The sequence below is a fragment of the Bombus fervidus genome, chromosome 1 (genome assembly GCF_041682495.2).
Source record: "Bombus fervidus isolate BK054 chromosome 1, iyBomFerv1, whole genome shotgun sequence".
Classification (NCBI taxonomy): Eukaryota; Metazoa; Arthropoda; class Insecta; order Hymenoptera; family Apidae; genus Bombus; species Bombus fervidus.
In genome coordinates this window covers 12,466,743-12,488,132 of record NC_091517.1, presented here as the reverse complement: position 1 = coordinate 12,488,132, position 21,390 = coordinate 12,466,743, and the positions used below count along the sequence as shown (strand labels likewise).

At 38.6% G+C, this 21,390-nt stretch overlaps 1 protein-coding gene across 3 annotated transcripts in view; it reads left to right on the top strand.

Annotated features, from left to right (window-relative positions):
- The window catches only part of LOC141445772 (uncharacterized), a 109,720-nt gene that overhangs the window by 79,961 nt on the left and 8,369 nt on the right, over positions 1 to 21,390 (top strand). The window contains exons 4-5 of one of the 3 annotated variants that reach the window (XR_012453377.1): positions 4,187 to 4,921; positions 5,007 to 6,744. The exons of the other annotated variants lie outside the window; for them this stretch is intronic. The gene's annotated coding sequence lies outside the window, so the exon portion shown is untranslated. Of the gene's footprint in view, positions 1 to 4,186; positions 4,922 to 5,006; positions 6,745 to 21,390 lie in introns of those variants that run through there. 3 annotated transcript variants of the gene reach the window in all.

Here is a 21,390-nt window from a genome sequence, read left to right as displayed (position 1 = left end):
TCAAACAACATTTATATTCAAAGGCACAATAATATGGACCTCTCCTTATTTTGAATTTTTTTTCACTAAATGCTATTCTCTTCGTAACAGTTGTCTCCAGGTCACGGATATACAAAAGTAAAGATGTAGAGTTTTTATTGAAGTAATTACTTCAACGATATGAGTTCGTTCAAATTTAAAGGAGAACTTTTGCATATTAATATAAAAATTTGCATATTGTAATATTAACTATTTGACAGTAACTAGCGAGTTTAGTCATACGAGTTTATAATTTTTCATACGATTGCGTTGGAAACTAGTTAAATAAATGTGAGAATAGAGGCGGATAGATTCATCAATAAGACTGCCTAGCAAACTTGTGCGCGTTTGATGGAGAGATGTTCATTGAGAAACAGGGATCTATTTGAATAGATCTCGATGGTTAGGTAACGGAACTTGCGGGAAATAGAGATTCCGCGATGATGATGGAAACCCTCTGGTATCAAGTATATGATGTTCCAATAGTATGAAACAATGGTTTCTGGCATATGAAGTGCTATTGATGTTACTGATGACCGATGCTTTCTTGACTGAATGATTTCTGAATGGATCTCAGGGTGACGGTATTGATCGCTAGCATTCTACTAGTAGACACTGTTTACCAAAGGTACATTGCATTGATTAATAATTTCACGACCTAGCGAGTTAGCGTTAGTAGATGGTACTATCAACGTTAACGTTAACGTCAAAATAATAATAATAATTATACATTTTTATATCCATATATAAAATTATATTATACGCGTATTATTGCCAAGAACATCTTAACTTTTAATCAGCAACAGAATGATAGATTTATTAAAAAAGTTCGCAATATCTTCTTTTAAAATTTAATTTCTTCTACTATCAAATTTATCATTGTTATATAAGAGAATTTATTAATATTATTTGCGTGTACCTTGTGACCTATAGAATTTCACCAACGATATCGATATATTTCACCGTTTTAAAGTTCGAATGAAAGCTTCTACACCATTATCTGTCGATGAAGTTTCTAATCTGCAATTAAAACCAAGCCACGGAATCTTCCAAAAGAATGGTGCAAGGAATTAACAACAAAGACGTACTTACTCATCGGACACAACATAAAATGGCTACCATGATCGCGTTTGTGAAAGTTTGCTGCACGATGGGGCGTAACGTGTTCGAACCATTGAATAATGAATAGCAAACGAAATTGTTAAAAGTAGCTCGGCTCCTCTATTCGGTTTCAAGGCGGGCCGAGTAATTCACCGTATGAAGAGAGCAATTGAAAATAATGCGGCTGATGGACGCGGCTCACGAAAGCGGATCCGGCCAACGAGGGATACGAGTTACAAAACGAGTAACAATTTGATCGATAAGCATTCCGCACGGAAAGAAAAATCGTCGTATTCGTCATTGGAGTGTCTGCGCGAGTACGCTGCCGGCGATTTATGGATGTCGTCGTCCCGCTGTCGGAGCAGATTTTCCATTCGACAATTTTGTCGTTTTTAGCAAAGCAGAAAGAGTGATTGATCGATTTTTACGATTTAAACTATCTTATACCGATAATAACTACGACTACGAACGTTTATGCAAAATCCAGATTTTTATGGATACCAGCAAAGGAATGCATTCGGAATAGTGATTTGTTTCACTCACTAAATTTTATATCGTGTATAGTGGCTGCTCGATAATACAGTTGCGAATGATACTACGAAGAAATTGCGACGGTACTCGTAAAATGTGATAAACAGCGTCGTATAATATGGTATAAGTAGATAATTCTAACAGATTTGATTCTCTAGGGAAATTAATAATTGTAAAGGATATAATGGTTTACCTTTTATATCTGAACTGATTTATATTATAATTCATGTAGCTTGTGTAACACGGTCCCTGGTAATTAATTTACTTTGAATTTAGAAATTTATACATTTTCGTATATTATGTATCTATGTTCTGTCATATTTAATTTCGTATAAATGCAACAAACATCCGTAATTTAATAACAGCATACACGACTGACCAAAAAAGTCAATTAAAAATTCTGCTATTTTGCATAATGTTTTGGTTAAACATCTATCAAAATAGAGGAGCTTTCTCGGAATTGATAAAGATTATCGAATGATTCAATTTATATGCACCTGATAAATCATTCCTCATTTTTGGCCATTAATGTTACATATTTTTTTTTTTTATTATTTTCCAGACGATAATGATTAATTTATGAAATTCGATTACATTGCTATTCTTACATCTTTAATACTATTAAGATTTCCTTTTATAACATCTAATACATATCCTACAATTCGTTAAACGTTAATATTCTGTACGACAAGGCTATATAAATGGTTTCTGTAGATTTAGTCGAAGGAATTAATGGGTAGATGAGAACTTGTAACTAAGATAGCAGTTAATGGAAGGATTTCTAATCCTGGTAAGTAATAGAACAGTGAAATACGATATAACTTAAGATTATTATAAATTCTACCGGTTCTGGAAATAGCTGTCGATGTCGTATAGAATATTTATTAAATCGTTAAACAGACTATTAGTCTCGTCTGGAAGTTGAATTTCTATAAAAGCATTTGTCACGTTGATTTCCAAAGATCGGTGACCGATTATGATAAATATCGAACTTGTACAAATTGGAAATTCTTTCAACATCCAAACGTCTTCCTATCTAAGGCAGGATTTGCCAGATAAGCTTTACTGATGAGTTCAACTGGGAAATCCCGGACGAAAAGGAAACTTTCTTTCCTCTTTCGTTGCCATCAAATAGGAATTTTTCCACTTGCTCTTACAATTCGCCGAAAATAGAAATTCACATTTCAACGATAACGTGGCGTTACGTTTCGTATTGTTGTAATAAATAGAAAAGATTACGGCGTGAATAAAAACAGAGGAGCTGAAGCTACCGTACTTTGAAAACGTTATCTTCGTTACGATTCCTCCGTTTACTGGCGTTAATTGCAGCTTCGTAGTCGACGATCGTACAACTAATCGTAAGTTACTTGTATCTGGCGCAATATTAATTCTCCCATGTTCCCGATACTTGTTTATTATCGAGTGTAACGCGTTCTCGTTTACTTAATTGACCTGCTAATCGCTGTATTGATCACCGGTCGTTAAACGTTCTAACTTTATGCGCTGTATTTTATACGTGTATCGATACTATCGATACGTCATTTGTACGTCAACTTCGTTAAACCCTAATTATCGCTTTTTCGTCTCTCAACTTCTATTTTTCTACATTCCAACGATCAATCACCGTTTTACTCGATTATACGTGGAAACTGAATATTCGTTAATTTATGATGTATAATCACGTGAGCTGATGTGGGCTGCGGAATATAAATTTTTAGTTAGAACCCATTTGTTTAACATCGATATACGGTCGTTTCGAACCGCGTTTAATTGATTCATAGCGAATTGATTGCAAACTACTCGCTTTTTATTTCAGTTTTCTCACAATGTTCATTGCAAGACTCTCTCTATCTCTCTCAACAATTTTATTTCTCCAATTATTTTTCGATATTGATTAATAACGATAACGCGAGCTTCTCGATATGTCGTACACGATGCACTCGTTTTAAATCAATTGGCATACTAAGTTAACTAATCTAAAATTTCTATCTAAATATGCGTGCGTTTAAAACAGCGTAAATATTTTTCAATGAAATACATCTAATACTCCATACTACAATAGTATACCATCTAACGATAGAACGTCTGGAACCGAGAGCTAAACGGCAAACCTTCAAAAAGAATCTGGTTACTCCCCGCGAATCTCAATTTCTGATAAACGAACGATCTCGGTATAGTTCTTCACGGGAGCCAACAGCTTGGTTAAGCAGATACTTATTGCCGTATAGATCGTTCAGTTCGATCTTGGTACAATGCAAATCGCCCGAGCAGCTACTTTCGAGGCAATAAAAACGATCTTACCGATCCCGCGGAGCTCGCTAACGACCATCGCCAATTCTTTTCATCCATTCAATTTTTCTTCCCCACCGCTCCCGCGTCCACGGTAAATGAGACACGAATGATGTGAAGAGAGGTCGTTTGACCCATATCCGGGGCGAAGCTGCCGGTTAATGAGTTTCGGTACCGCGACGACAACGTCGAGTTCGCGTACGTTCCTTCAGCTCGTGCCACATTTTTCTCTTTTTTTTTTCTGCAGTGGCATCGACCGTCATGTCGATACGAATTTTAGTTATTTACGGCGTCGGGGTTCGGCAGTTACCTCGCCGGTGCTGGCATGATCGCCGCTTGAAATTCGCAAAGGCAAATGGACAGAGAAGTTATGATAAACGGGATCGTGCGAAGAATCGCGAGATACGCTGCGACGCTTCCACGGAAAACCGGGAACCGATGCTCTGAGATAATGTTGCGAGTGTCATGGTCTGACGTTGCTGTTTAAGCACCCTCGTCTCAAATCGATATGTATAGAGAGGACTTGTGCAGGGAAAAAGGAGAAGGAAGGCGCGGAGAGTAGGGACGCGACTGAGAAGTGTTGGGCAAAAAGAGCAGGTGAAGAAGAAAGGTAATGATAACGAGAGAAAGAGAGGAGCAGAATATAAAGAGAATAAGGGAAGAAAAAGTTGACGATAGATGAGCTATAAGGGGAAAGAAATAAGAGAAGAATGGAATAAAGAGCGGAATATATGAAATCATTTGTTGGAAGATAAACGATCTGTTGGATGATGCTCGTATCTAGAATTTGATTTCTACTCCAGTCTATCTGGTTCGGATAAGTTTAACCATATTGATCGGCCTGGTTGGTGAACGAGAAGGCAAATAGCGAAGCGTGATAACATCTGTACCGGAAGCCTCCGCAGTTGACGAATGTCGCGCGGAATACGCAACCTCGCCAAGTCAAGTATCGTGTTTTAAAGACAGAAGAAACTACATAAAGGTACTTTATCGAGAAGGAAGTTGATAACGAGTTCTCGTTTTCTTTATTATTTAATTGGAATTTTCTAATGGTTGTTAATTTGTAGCTACAGCCCCTCCTTAAATGTGACGATCCAATGGCGAGACAAAGCACGTATTACGGAATATCTGTTGAAACAACGGAAACTCTTAAAAGTGCCACAACCACATTTCACAGGTCAATTTTCTCTTATACATTACTTTAGCCTTCACGAAATGTCCACTCTCGCTTTTACCGCATGAGCGCACTCTAAACGAATCCTCCGACATCGTTTAAAGCTATACGTGCAAGACTGTAGACAATCTCAGACCAAATTTACCTTTACCCACTAAAATATTAAGCTGCCCTCTGTACAAAGTACTTACGAAGTTAATTAACTAATTCGAAACAACACTGCATTACGTATATACAAGTATTATCGCACATAAAAAATACATCGTTCCTTATTCTTCAGTGAAGAAAAACGCAAGTACGTAGAAGCAGTGAATTATTCGAGATTTTATATATCGTTCTTTGTTGTATTTTATGGTACGGCTATTTGTATATCAAGGTGGTTTTTAATACCAGAATCGGTAAAACTTTGTCTTCTTGAGAAGGATTCTTATCTATACGAGGGAAGATTATTACCATCATTTCAATGTGCACGAGCTGTAACGTTGGTACGCTATCACGTGACGTTTATTAAAGCATTACGGCATGCTTTATTTCATCTCCACGGTTAACCATGGTTTTTATCGAACCCTTCTATTCTCCCTTGTTCACGGTATGCAAATGAAGCTGACCGTTAATATCGTCCCGATAAAATCGTTAGATAGCACTGCATGGAGATTTACTCCCCGTTTTCGGTTCAAAGAGGTAAAAAGGGGCGATACGCGTCGTACATCCAAGGTACCTTCGACCTTGCTTAGTATAGGCACGCACTTGGGAAAAATAATTTGCACCAAGGTGTCGAACATAAATCCATCTTTATTGTCGTTATTTCGTAAGATATCGTAATACCGTGAGAGCTACGAAAAATAACGCGTAGATTATAGGCGTATTACTGGCGTAAAGTTTTATGGAAAGTTTTTGGTATATCGCTACGTATTTTACGTTTTCAATCGTCGCTTAAGGTGGCCTTTTTAACCGAGGGCAGAGCACCTTATGTTAACAGTATGATAAAATAAAGAATTCACAGAATGAAAGGTTTGGAAAATACAAATTATTTCTGCTTTGTCAAGATTTTTTCATTTCTGACAACAGATAGAAGATATATGTGCTTTTAGTTGTCTATAATAAATAAATATCGCTAGAACGAACATAATTGGTTCTGGAATTTTCTTCGCTATAGCATTTATCCGATCGTTTTAATACATATTGGAATATTGTATATAGAAATAATTCGTTCGCAGATCCAGTTTATATAAACGAATTATCGGAAAAATGACAAAGTAAGATTTATTGATTCGGTGTAGAACACTGTATTATTCCCAGAGCTTTCTTTTTAAATAATATTCACGATACAGAAGTATTTGAAGTTTTCAGGGAAAAATCGTTTTATAGAGAAAATGGCGAACATAAGGTGAGCTGAAAGCATATCTCGCACCATCATTTTACGCAACACATCCTCAAGCTTAATTTTCAGTTTATGAAGAGGATCTATCTTCAACGATACTCTATTACGAGCTTGTTAATTTAAATAACCTTATCGTGTAAATTATCGAACTTACTTTAGAAGCGATTAATACTTCGCCAACTAAAAGACCGTCTATAATAAAAATTCAAAGTAGGTAATAACATATAAACGACGACAAAGGCAGTAGATTTAATAATAAAACATTGCGCATATTAATTAAAAATTCTAATCGTAATCTGTCGTGTCCGCAATTAAATCGCAGAGCTTGTTAATTTAAATCTCAGTAGAAGCTAAATTTTAAAAACTAATTTTTGTTAATATTAACTAAGTTATTAAGAACGACTATTTTCCCTTTATTTAACACGAATAATACAGCATTTTAAAAAATATTAAATTTAATGCACGCCATAATAATTATTTATTTCTCCTGGTCTCGTCTCTAAATTTCAAGAATTAATTCTACCATTGTTAAAAACGCCTGCTTTTCCACTTGATACGAATAGCAACGTTACTCTGTACAATGTTAAATCTAATTCACACCATAATAAACTTCTCTTCCTCTTAATTTCCTTCCTTTCCTCTCTTTTCCTTATTAAATTACCAACACCTACGCTACCTTATTTTGCGCCCTGTATCGGTACCTACCCTATTCCGGACTCAAATTAACTTTCTCTCTCTCTCTCTCTCTCTCTGCTTCAGCCACTAATTCAGTCTGTTGACTTGCAGTTAGATATCAAAACCCTTACTTCCTTCTTTCCTATTTATTCTACTCGCAGAAAAACAGACGTTATCTCCCCGCCATTTTCTCCGCTAAGAACCTATCTGCAGAAACGTCGTATCCAAAAAAACATCCCTTCTTCGACTTTGTCCGACGAAACTGAAAATACACGATGGGAAGTTCGTGGAGATTTTCGAATCGTGCGGAGGAGCGAACGCACACCAATTAATGACGTTTCCCCGATCACTTGCCGGCGAGTTACGATCGAGGAGGGTTCGGAAAACTCATGCGGGTGAACTACCGTTAAACAGAAAGTAGAAGTCATTATCCACAAATTACCGAACACCCGAGGCTCGGTGCTCGTTTCAAGAGGCCACTAAAGCGGTATTAAAACTTTTTTATTTATGGATTTCTCCGGAAGAGTGTTTCTTGGCCCAAGGACCCCTTGCACAAGCTACACGGTCTGTTTAATTTAACATTTTAAGGCGCGTCGAATCAGCGCGCCGCGCCGACTGCACGGACGATTTTTGTTGTCTTTTTTAATGCATCATTAAACGCACACCGCCACGTTGATAAGAAGAAGAGAAGCTTGCGAACGGAAAACGGAAGTTGGAGCGTAATATTGCAACACTGCGTGGACGAGTGCATAGAGAGAGAATAAAAAGCAGAGTGGAGACTTAACCAAGTACGGAACGTTGCGATTTTATTGTATATGCACGTTTGCATAAATAATCCTCCATTTTCCACCTCTCTGTTTTTATCGAGAGATGTTCTCTCCCTTTTCCTTTATTCCTTGCTATTTCACAAATTTTTTTCCCTCCTCTCCTTTCACTCTTCTTTTGTAACGTTTTATCGTTAAGTTGATTTATCGTTCGTTTAATTTTCCAAACGAAGGCGACGGCAGTTTCTTTTCCATCCGACAAGTAAATACACGTACACAAGCAAACCAGGTGCTGGCTTTTGAACTATTTATGAACCTTAAAGACTTTAAGGCATATCTCGTAATACCTTGCGAGTGATAATTACACGGTTGCGAAATCTGTTAACGTGTATTAAATAAGCGTTAAAAAGAAAAAGAGTGAAAAGGTGACAAAATATTCTACACTGAAATTTTCTAAAGAAAATTCCGATACGATTGCATTGAAAACTGACCCCAATAGGAAAAGAAACGGAACAATATTGTAAGTGAGAAATCTTATTCTCGTTCTGTTTGACGGAAAGTTTAACGCGAGGTTGAAAGACGTTTTAACGCAGGGACCAAAAAGTATTCGCCATCTTGACACTAGCAAAACGGTTCATTAATTATCGACGGAAGTGCCAGGTTGTCTTTCGTCGACGAACCCCACGGCGAAAAATCGAATCGGACGCGCAACCAGCGACCTGTCAACGTCAACCGGCTGAATCACCAATAAAATACGAGCTGAGCTCGGAATAGCCAGAGGGTTCTTTCCTAACAACTGTACGGTTAACACGGGCCTCGCAGTAAAAGATAAAATAAAATAACTCTAGCGGCGAAGCGGATCCGTTGTTTCGTCATCGATACTCGGTTTCGTCGATGAAAATATCAATCGAGTGGTATACCATGGCGATTCTTCGTTGACTCGCTCCATCGAACTTCCTCCGGCTACCGTTGTATGTCTCTTTCTTCGCTCGAACAAGTAAAAGAGAAAAGACAGAAAAAGACGAGCAAAAGAAGGAACACGTTGATTTTGTAATAGTACGTGACCGACCTACGGTTAAATAGTCGCTCTAAAATCACCCTTTTCATACTGACCGGCTGGCCATCGATCCCATGTAAGCGAAAGGAATTAGGCCAACCGACGATGACATAGCCTCGTATCCCTCTCGATCATTCCTCGTATGCCGAGTAATTATTCGTGTATCGGCCAACTACTATCCTGTTCGAGTTCCAACCTTTCCACCCTTCGCTTGTCTCTCTCCTTCTCTTAGAGATAGAAAACCCATCTTACGACTTTCATAATCGTATTCACCTCGTAACTAGTCGCTGGCAACCAATGTAAATTTATCGTCCGAGGGACTCATGGTACGAAAACGTGACACGTGCTCGTTACTCTTCGCTTCCACGACACGTGCGTAAATCGTTACGCGCGGAAACGAAGCGAACGATCCGCGGCTCAACCATTTGTCGACGTCCTCATTGCGGTAAAGATGGAATTGCAGTTAGGCCGCTAGTCCTGCTATCCTCTAAACTGACTCCCTTCCTCGTTACTTGCTCTTTCACCACTCCCAGAATCCTCCTTCGCTATGGCTCCTTCGTAGAACTTGTATTCCCGTCACGGAAGCGAGGTCGCGAGTATTCTCGACACGGAAACGAAAGGTAACGATGTCTTTGCGGGAAACGACATCGACGTGATATCACACGTGATTCCCAGTGTAGCTACATGCGGTACATGCTATACGCCGAGGCTTCCTGCTGTTCTCACCTAAACTCGTATTCGGCCGAAGCGATACCAAAACTTGATACAATTTGCTTCCGTTGTGTTTGATCGATCCATTAATAAATAATCGAGCCCCTTCTCTCTGTCGTCCTGATATATCGTCGTACGATTCACTCGATTACGTTAATCACCGGATGGATGATTCGACTCGTTTCCTGATGGAGCAACGCGTGCTGGTTTCACCAATGGAACTGCCGAGGATAGGGAGAACCGTGTAGTCGTTTCAGGGTCCGAAATTGATAAGGACTTTGGACAGAGACAAAAGAAGGGACATTAGTTAAGGCCAGGAGGAAATCAGGTCGATTTTTATGGTTGCGTAGATGTTCGCTTGTGTTAACCCTTTTAGCGTGTTACTGTGACGAAAGACGTGGAAGGAATGCTGTGGAAAATGTGCTTTGCTTGTTTATCGTCCACATTAGTTGTCTGTTTCTAGTGAATTTTAATAATTGTTTCGGTTTTAGAACGATGGGAAATTTTAAGATGTCCAAATGCCCATTAAATACCATAAAAAATTGTTTTAAGTTGAAGCGAAACAAATCTATGCTTAAATTCCATTCCCTTCGATGTATTCGTAAAAATATAAATTTGCACAAATATTCGCAGTTGTTTAATAATATGACTTGGATATAATTTCCCTGTTACTCAATTTCTTATTACACGAGACTTATTAACGAGGCGGCTAATTCATCGAGAGTGTTTTTTGAAATCGATAAATCATTGTAAATGCTAAAAGTTGCTATTCCTTAAAGCATATTTGATAAGCGTATAAGGAGTATACCGAATGTATGTATAAAAAGCAATATGGTTGCTCTGATATCAATCCTCTGCAATATTAGATCTCGGAAGAAAGTCGTCGTATATTCCTTTTGATGGAAATAAACATGGAAAGCAAGTCACCTAGAAACGTTAAAAATGTCATCGGGCTCTTCGATCCGTTTTTCTGTTGCTATGGTTTACGACATTTCGATGTAAGACTTCGACCTTACGTTGTAATTTTTCACATTTACGAATCACGATCCTTCATTCCTATAATTTATTCCTTCTTTCTCATTACTCTACTTGGCAAGAAAAATTATATTTCTCTCCTGAGGGATTCGTGTAAACAGGTGTATCTCGAACCGGATGGATTTGCTAGCTGCAAATTTGATCCCTGTGCTGATGTTTCGACAGGAGTTGGCTCGCACAACATCTATATCCCCTATGGTGCGTGTTCCAGAGGGTTGACCACAGGGATAAGTTGTACAATCTCACGCATCAACACCTGGTCATCTGACAAATTCATGCAATGCTACTGTCTAAGATTTATCAAAACTGGTATGATACAAGCAACGTATAGTAAGAACTTTTCATTAGAAAATTGATCCTCGTTACCAACTATGATTTTTCGTTCGTATAACGCTAAATGCATACATTTTGCCGTGCGATCTCGCTACGATCATGTATCTCTCTTTGTTTCCCTGTTAAGAACAATAAGGACAGACATATGATCTGCGCGATATCGCACTTTAAAATTTCGTTCGTGGAGTCTCCGCATAATAATTCACGTTCAGATAAGTGGATTAAACTGCTAGAAATTCATCTCATTGGACATTAACTAGAATTTCGTTTAAATAAATGAAGCTCGCATAAATGGAGTTTTACTGCACAATGTTGAAACTAAATGAAGATGATGTTTGGCGAAATCTTTAATGAGATCGTATAAGGATTTTACCTCTATTACTTTATAATTCTTGTAATTAACTACTTTGTAATTAAAACACTTTTATAATTTCACAATAGAGAAATTTTCTGGAAGGGGGTCCCATAAGACAAAATGAATCGTTTATTTGTTCGAATTGATAATTATAATGACTTTTAAACAACTTTAATCTTTTTATTTTTCCCGAATAAACAAAATATTCATAAAACGCTTCAGCTATCCGACTATAAATTACACGTGGCGTCTATACATTTACCACAGACCTATTTTCTTTTTCAGAAAGCTCGTCAATTTCATAATTAATGGCCAATGGAAAATTATTAATTTTCCTTTGAGGCATCGTATTTATTCGGGCAAACGCAACACGCGATGTTCCACATCATTATTACGTAAAATCAATGTGGTATATTCGACCAATTACTAGGTATACACGTCGTCATTAAACACAATGATAGATAGCATCGAACCATCATTGTTACTAAATTACCTCGTTAAAATCGAATCGTTAAAATTTTATTTAAACCTCGACATTTGTTATCGTTATCAGTATGCTTTTGTTCCTGTTTCAACAAACGTTAGATCTGTTTATCCGCTTGGCGTATTCACTGTCTCGCTGTGTCGAAAATTAAACGGTGATCACACACGAGAATATTACAATGTACATGAATGTCGTATCTTTTACAGTAACTGTTAACATCGACGACAGAAGAACAAATATACACAATGTCTCTGATGGATAAACGAAGAGCGCGAGTTCAGGGGAACAGTTCATCGCCGAGCGATTACGAGCTGTCCATCGGCTTGAACGTCTAACACATTTATTGTAAAGGTGTATCGATAATCCCTTGACAAGGTTCGGCCGAGGCTGCATTTACCCCTGACAGCGTAGCACGTGACCTCTTGATCCCCCGAATCCCATTTTTCTTCCGTCGTTCCGCGTTCACCACCGTATCGCTTCATCTTTTTCTCTCAACAGCTGTTCCTGTCTTCCAGTTCTTTCTGCTCGTTCACGTAACTACCAGTCTTTTTAGTTACGGCAGTCAATCCTTCCGTAAATTTCCGGGAACGAGCAGAGACCGTTTCTATTCGCTCTTCGTTCGCTTTTCTATTTCTCTGTTTCTCGCTCTGTTAAAATCTTAATTCTTTGGAGTTTTTAATGATGTGGAAACTGTTGGTAATTACCTGATTCAGTTCTATTTCTTAGAGAATAAATGTATCCCTAGGAAGCAGGTTTTTACCTTTAGACAAATTAGAATTCGCTCTTTATATTTTTCTGTCTCCTTATCGAAATATTAATTATCTGCAGCTTTGTATGATATGCCAAGTGATGGTAGTTATTTGGCTGTTTCGTATTCTTGAGGTAAGTTTGAGTTCGTTTTTTCTATTTCTTTGCTCCTGTATTTTATTACAATTTTAATTCTTTAGAGCTTTGTATTATATGACGACTATCGCTGGTTCACTTTCTTCTGACTGAATCCTATTAATTGTCATTAACACTAGAACTACCACACAAGTCAAATTGGCTGGTTTTACAATTTTATTATAAAATTCCTACTTCATGTTATATCTTTTTTCCGCAATGATGTAATGACTTTCGCAACTAACTAAACTATAAAATAATTAATATATAATACTAATACTAAACTTAAACTAAACTAATACTAAAATAATACTAAACTATAGGATAACTAAAAGAATAATATAATGAATTTTATTTTGTGTTTATGTATTCAAACTCAAAATAATTTTGTATCAAGGCTACTTATACCAATACCAGTAAAAATTACTAGTACTTGTTAAAGTGTAAAAGGCTCCTACAATCTGTTTATCGAACCTCAATTAACCAGTTTCCTCGTTTTGTACAACCTCCCACAGGTTTTTAAAATGTTTACTGCGTATCATTTAATATGATAATATCAGTTATCAGGAAAATTCCGGATCGATCGCTAAATCGTCAGATACTAACATTAAAAATACCACATCAGTCAAAGTGACTCGTTCTACAATTTTATAAATGTGTCAACCCTCTTTATCCCTTTAGGGATCATGATCCCAGATGAATTAATAATACCAAAAATGTACTACATAACATGGAATTTCTTCTGTAAGAAAGTAATAAATCAATAAATATAAAAATATTCTATTATTACATATTTTTTAAAAACCAGATATTTTGACTGCTTTTGGTAGAAATAGCTTCGTGTTAACTATCGGTAGTTCTAGTGTTAATGTATTCGCTGCTATTAAAATATATCTTCCTCCCATATTATTTTCACCAGAAAAATCTTTATTAGAAATAATAATATCTGTTTAACACACTATTCGTTATTTTGTTCATCTTCTTTAATCAAATTAATTATAATTAGAATCTAATGAATTTATATTAATACAAGTGATGATTATCTAGTTCCTGTGATATGTTTTCCTCATGTCAACCGAATATTCGAAGAGCAATGGTCCCACCTCCCATTCATCTTTCATAAGGATATACAGAATTCTTGTTCCTGATGGGCACTTGGATTTTAATCAATCGGGAATTAGCAGATTCTCGAGAATTAGCAATGATTATGAATAATTGATTATCATGAGAATACCAACGCGATGCATGCCTCATCTGATTTAGGCAAAATTCAGGATAATGGTATCGATCGCTTTTGATAGTAGAACTTCAAATTGCATAAGTTTTCCACACATTGATCGCTATTTCTCTCAACAGTTGTTCCTGTCTTCCAATTCTTTCTGCTCGTTCACGCTAATTATATCCTATTGCACAATTATTTACTAGATATTATTTATTAATGATCAATATTAGCTAATTTACAAATTAAAAGCGATAGGTTGTAGATATTCAGCGAATAATTTTACAGATTTACTTCAAATAGTATAGTCACATGATTCATGATTTGTCGAGTTTTGTAAAACTTTCGTTACTACCGTTATAACTGTTATACAGGAGAATTTATTAATACCCGTAACCTGTAATTTGTCAGTTGTTAAATCTCGCTAAATTGAACATCAAACGCGTATTGAAATCTTAATCTAAAAAACAACGAAAGAATCGCAACTTCAATCAATACGTTAATTACTTCTAAAACTATTTCTCTCTACCGCATTTACTTACAACCAGCGTCGAACAATGGCAACGGATATCAGTTTAATTCCGATTTTCCTGTGTATTGTTTCGGCTTTACATAATTAATAACCATCGCGAGGCGCGATTTCGTATGCGATTTAATTTCCCATTGTATCGCGATCGTCGGGTTCCAATTACTGCGGTTCAATTTGTACAGGGTTTGCACGAAGAAAAAAGAAGAGAAAGGGTTTCTCCCTCGTCGATTCGATACACGCCGATGTCGACGGCGTGCATCGTTTGTTGTAACGCAATTTGCAGGCTACTTTTTTTTCGATAAAGATCGATTCATCGTACATGCGATTACCCGCGATATCGCGTAATCGTATTAACCAGGGCATCAGCGAGCGCGTCATTTATTGTAATAATGGCCGATATCGGTAATTTGCGATTGGATGCAATCAGGGAACGGGCCGCAGACCATCGTTTCTCTTGTACACGTGTTTATAAAGCGGCGACGTCTGTAACGGAAGAGAAACGATAATTCTCTCTGCAGCAAATTTCTGAATATGTACATATATTATAGAAGCTGTAGTTTGCGTAATACAATGACACACGGGGTATGCTTTAGCTTGACATCCGGTCTGATAATTCCAATTCAAAGTCGACACAGTCAGGTGCGTGACTGAGCGAGCCCTCCAAGTCTGAGGAGCTCTTCCTTCGCGAGGAAATTTACATAATCGATCAAGTACGTTCCAGCGGAGCAACGTCGGTCGTTTCACTTTGCCTCGAAGTATCCAACCGCTTTGCATGATCGCGAAAAAAGCGAGGCTTCCTTTGTATGCCATTCGCCGCATCCTCTTATCCTTCGTCATTCGCCTTCAATCCCCGTCTCGGTCGTTGCTCTCTATTTTCTCACCTAGTTTTCGCACTCCTTCACTCTTTTTACTTCGGACTACGTGCTCATTTCGTTTCTCGTACACATTTGTCTCGTTCAACCTTCGTGTCCTCCCTCCCCTCCATCGTTCCTCTTCTAATCCTTTATCTCTTTCCTTCCTCCACCTCACTAACAGAGCGAATCACTTATTCACTTTCCCGGTTATTTACCGTCTTTCGTATTTTCATTTGCCCTATCTCGAGTATTGGCTCACTCTGCTTTGTTAATCGTCCGAATTGCACAGACCATCGTTCCTTCTACTTTTTAGGAGTTTTATTCCTTGGTTAGCCTTTTAAGCCTAAATACACAGAATCGCGCTCAATGTCAATTAATTGTACATATGTATTTTCTACAGGATATACATTTCTCTCTTTATTTCTCTTCTCTTACAGTTCACAAATTTTTATTTCGGTCAAGATAAATTACCAATATTTCCAGGATATATCCGATCACGTTCGTAAAGCCTTGGATGATATTTACTTTTCTCATACCTCAACTACTTACTATCACTCGCACCTCGAATATTCAAAATTCATATTCGTCAAATTGACGCTCGTTTTTCACAAAACCCTGAACCGTATCATTTTTCATTTTATTTTATCAATTAATCCGTACATATTTGAAAACAGTTAAATGTATTAATTCCAAGTTGATTAAACAGCACATTAAATAGGACAGATATCTAATATGCCGCTGTCCTTCTTTTTTCGTATCCTCAAAACGTAATTTCCGTATCATTCATCTTATTTGTATCTGCCATCTACCCACCCGAGAACCTTCACTCATTTTCAGTAGCAGATAACAAACCCGACCCTCACGTTCCTACAGTCGCAACCATCTTAAAGAAAAAAATGCAACGCGCATCGCATGTTGCATTGCTTCGACCGCGGCCTTAAACATTTTCACGACTCCTCTAATTCTCCCCCACCAAACTATACGTTCTGCCTTCCTGTTTCGTTTGTCATGCTAACTTCAATTCAGACCTGTCCCACTTGTACGTTCCAGTTTGCGTATTTCTAAATTGTCCTGGCAATTACATCGTTATGTCTATACTGTTCAATTAAGCCTAGGCCAGACGAGGCAGCCAATTACGCAGGGTGGAGGATTTAATTGCGTCGGCCTGGCCAGCACGCTGCCTCCACGAGGGCAGGTATCACCACCGCCTCCGAGGCTGCCTCTCGCGATGAAGGTATTTTCGTGCCGCGTGGTGCACCGTGCCACGGCCGCGGCTTATACTGGAAGTTACAGTCAAACGCCGCCATACCGATGGTCAGACCGGTGATTCTCCCGCGGCAAAATTCACTGCCACGTATAATTGATGTGTGTATGCGACATGCATAGCTATGCCTACGGTCTCGGTGTTGATACAAATTGCAGAGAAACTTGGAATTATTGCCGTCGCCCGTGACACGAAAGGCTGGTAAAACATTTCAGTACGCCAATTACGCGTACATATGTAGCGAAATAAAATGTCTACTAGTACACACATAAAAACAAAAAACAAAAAAAAAAAGAAAAGGAAAAAGAGAGAGGGAGGAGAGGAAAAGGGTAGACGGGCAATTCACTCGCGTCGTTTTACGACAAACTCAAATTTAACGTAGCTTGTCGTGGCTTTTCGCATTTAATGCCGCTACCGTCACCATGGTCGCGACAACAATTATTTTGTTCGAGATAAATGGCAATCGCTACTATATTCGATCGTTTCATCTTCTCTCCTTTTTCGTAGCTCCTTTTATGAATTGTACAATATATAACGATGATTTAAAGTAAATAGATAACGTTGAGTTTCACCGCGTCGCGTTCTATTTGTCACGCGTACCTTCCTTCCCCTTTAGCTACGTACCATCTTTCTATTTTTTCGGCTTTTTCCCCTGTTTTCAGTATAACATACTAAATAAGGTTGCGTATAAATATTCTGCTTTAATTAAAGCGCCGTGTACACAAAGCGCGTCGCTGCGTGTAGAAAATAAAATGAAATCAACATTAATGCTTTCGCGAACGCACAATCTCGCATTCATTAGGACGTAAAGCCGAGCACAAATCTGAGACGGGGTGAGAGGTAAGGGAGGGAATGCTAGGAGAGAATGAGAGAGAAAGATAGGGAGGGAGGGGGGAAAAAGAACTCGAAACAGAGAGCCGGTTAAAATACAATTAGTACAGCATGGTTTCCAACAGGATGGCAGTCGGACTTATTGCTACAATCATTCTCCGGTTACGCAATATTGCTAAACACCAGACTCCGCAGCCAACGTGGTCGAAATGAAGCGCGTTCGTTATACTCCCGGAACGAACTAATAAAGCGAACCAACTATGAATTATTCCTATTCAATTCCCGTTTCGCTTAATTAATACGTAACCCAACTTTCATTGAACTTCCGTCCTTGGATCTCGCTTCTCCTTCGAAGACACGCGTTCCAGGATAGCACGTTACCTAACGTCACGACGTTATTCTACAACGATGCTACTGTCACAGGTCAAATTCTACTAACTATGCGATAAGTTAAAATTCCAAGCGCCTTATCACGTGTGATCCAGGTAGCATTCGGTTAGTCTGAATAAATCCGTACTAGCCTGAATATTAAAAAGTCTATCTTCGCGAACTGCAAATACTATTTTATTGTATAAATTGAGTGAAAATAAAGATCTCGATCTCCTGTTCGGAAATCGACAAGTTTTTTTTACGCTAAATACTCGTTCATCCTTCCTTATTTATCTGCTGCCCTCTTGGTGAAAATTTCAATTTTCCAAAGTTTTGAATGGCATAGAAAACTATTGGTAATTGTTCATCTGTATTTCCGAGTGAATAAATGCTCCCCTAGGGCGCAGTTCTATTTTTATACGAGTTCATATTTATCCTCTACTATTTCATCGTTCATCCCTTTTTGTTAAAATCCTCTCCTCTTAGAGCTTTGAATGATACAGCAACTATTATTAGTTACCTCGCTTGTGTACGTATTTCTGAATAATCGTTTGCCTAGAATACAGATCTTCAATCTTCCTATTTCTTTGTTTTTCTCTTTTAGTAAGATCTTAATTATTTAAATGCTCAATAATACGCCAACTATTTGTAATCGCTTCATTTGTCTCCGTTTCTCAGCAAATTCCACTAATCGTCATTAAGGTCGACAAGTATAAGTTATTCTCGTTCAATTTTCGTTTCGCCAATTTAGTACGTAATCCAGTTTTCATTGACATTTCCCTATGTTCTGTCTAGACATACGTCCCACGATTGCATTCGTTATCTAATAGCACGACGCTATTGCCTGATGGTATACATAGTATATACCACTATATGTATATATATAACATTTTCTTTTTTTTTCTTTTTACTATTTAATTTGTACTTTACAATTTTTTCAGCTGGACATTTGGTAAATTTTTCTAACTTAATTGCTAAATAACATGTGGATGGCTATCCCCAGCGGGATACCATCTTCGAGTTTGACTATTTTATTTCTTTAGTGAGGTCAGTGGGGTGTTATATATATACCGTAACAACCACGATTGGTCCTTCTTTTAAACGTGTTTCCTCGAAAAGTGTTTTCTCCTACATTCCTTGTAAATATCCACCGCTTTAAATTTCTTTTGCCGGCTCAGACCGCTTATCCAGCTAGCCGTGTCTCGGTATTCGTGTCGCGATACCCGTGTCCCGTGGAAGAAGCTTCCGTGCGAAAGGCGTCGGAATTCAGCCACTTAAGTATAGTTAACACGAGTAGGCGAGTTACGTATATCTATACGAGGCTAGATACAGTTACGTAGACTCGCGGCAGCTCAGACGACACCCGGGGAATCCTTATCCCTCTCGCTTCAGCATCCCTTTTCAGTTGCTCTGCCATCATCTGCACCCTTGTCTGCCGTCTGCCTTTCTCCAATGTTACGCGCGACTCTCTTGCTCTTAACGTTCTCTATCCTTTCTACGCCAGCCTGCAGTCGCCTCTCCCTTTCCCTCTTCACAACCACGGACAATCCCTAGTGAGCCACCGGCGCCTCTACTCTCGACGGCGCCCCGGGTCGTAATTAGTTTGTGGCTTCACCGGAGTCCGTCATCCCCCTACTTTAGCTCGGGTGGAAGAGGGACGACGTTGGCTGGCTTGTTCGCTGGCTGGCTGACTGGCTGGCTGGTTGCCCGCCTGGCCAATCTACGACGGCAGCTGGGAAAGAAACGGACGAGCGGAACGACCGCGACAACGAAGATGACGATGAGGTTATGCACGTTCGACGTCGCGAAGAAACGACGAGCGCTAAGAACGAGAAGAGCCTCGAGACGAACCTACGAGAGGGTACTGTCGTTGGAAAATTAATAAATGGATGGAGAAAGAGGGAGAAGGGAAGGAGGCTTGAGTAGCTCTCATGAAACGGTAGAGTTGTAAATATTAGGTAGTTCTGAAAGCTACGGAATTCAGCGGAGATTTTGGCGGGATTTATTGTATGCAATTAACCCTTTGATGTTAAACATTCGGAAAGGAATGTATGCTTGGTATATTGCATCTCGCATCCAATGAAAGGACGTTTTGTAGAAATGTTGTTCCTTTCCAACAAGAGGGACAAAAGGAAGTGCACGAGGACAATGATTCGTTTGTTGTGCTAGATGCGTAGTTGAAATCAGAAGTTTGAAAAGAAATAAGATACACAGACTGTGATATATATCTAAAATGACCGAAGACTTGAAGCTTACGTAGAGATTTCTTTTACTCTTTAAGTACTATAACGAGTATTTCGCAGTTTAATTGCGAAGATTTTAGCATCAAAGTTAGATACGTACTTTAGATATATGTATGTATATATGTATCTAAAAGCATAATAATCTAACACGTTATAAATATATGAATATATAAAAATATCCTGCATCTGTATTTTCTCGTTATATCTCAAATGTATAGCAAAATCTTTATAAAACGGGCAATTATCGGAACAAATGGAAAGTGCATTTAATTATTTATTCATTCGATGTTCTCGCGGATATTTTCGCGTTTGCGAGAGCTTCCTGCAAGTTTCGCGAAAGCAGTCGAATTGACCTGTACGCACAATTATATTTAAGTTTATCGATACATTCGCTCGTTTCCATCTGAAAACGTGTTATCAGAGTTAACCAATAGTTTCTCAAAAGCGTACTTTAAACCAACGATAAAAGCAACTAATTAAAACACAAAAGACCGAGTAACCAGCGGAATATCTAAACGATGCGGCACGCTCGATTTCCTCGCCCCAGCAAACCAGATTCGCCAATCGAACAAAAGGTTAACACCGGCTTTTAACTCTTTCGATCCCGTGCATTCTCGTGATTTGTCAAAGAGCCGTGTATCTCGCTATTTTAAATACAAATGAATCAAATTAGAAAACCAGGTCCCCATTAAAATCGCTCTAATTAAGTATCTCACGCGATCTGTCATCGATTTCTCGCGGCAACGGGGGTAACGAAGCAACCCTTTCGGCCACGTCTCCGTGTGCGTCACGCAATTTCCGTCATCGGCGTGTGTGTATGCACGATTATACACAACGGAACGCGATATCAGCCGCCAATCAATGCAACGTCGCGTCTCGTGTGCCTCGTAGGACGTAACAATAACCAGTGGCGCGACGCCTGTTCTCGTAATCAAGAAGGAAGAAAAATATTTCTAAGAACCCGGGGGGAATTCTCGAAGAAGCGTAAGATCGAACAAAGGTATCGACGGTTACCAATACCTCCCCAAGGAGACCCGGGCTAAATTGTTCCCGAAATGCAGCGTCTGTTACTTCAACGTTTTATTCCATCCTCCTTCCACCTTTCGGTCTTTCTTTTCGAGAGAGGACTTTCCTTCCGTTTCTCGTACATCCTCGTCCCGCTGATTCTGTGTGAGTTTAACGATTGTCATTCGGCTCCTACAGTTTAAGAGAGATGGGATAGCGTCGCCTGGCTTAGCTAAGCCCTTTGCTAGATACTTGGCGAGCCTCTCTTGCTCTTCGTCCGATGCCG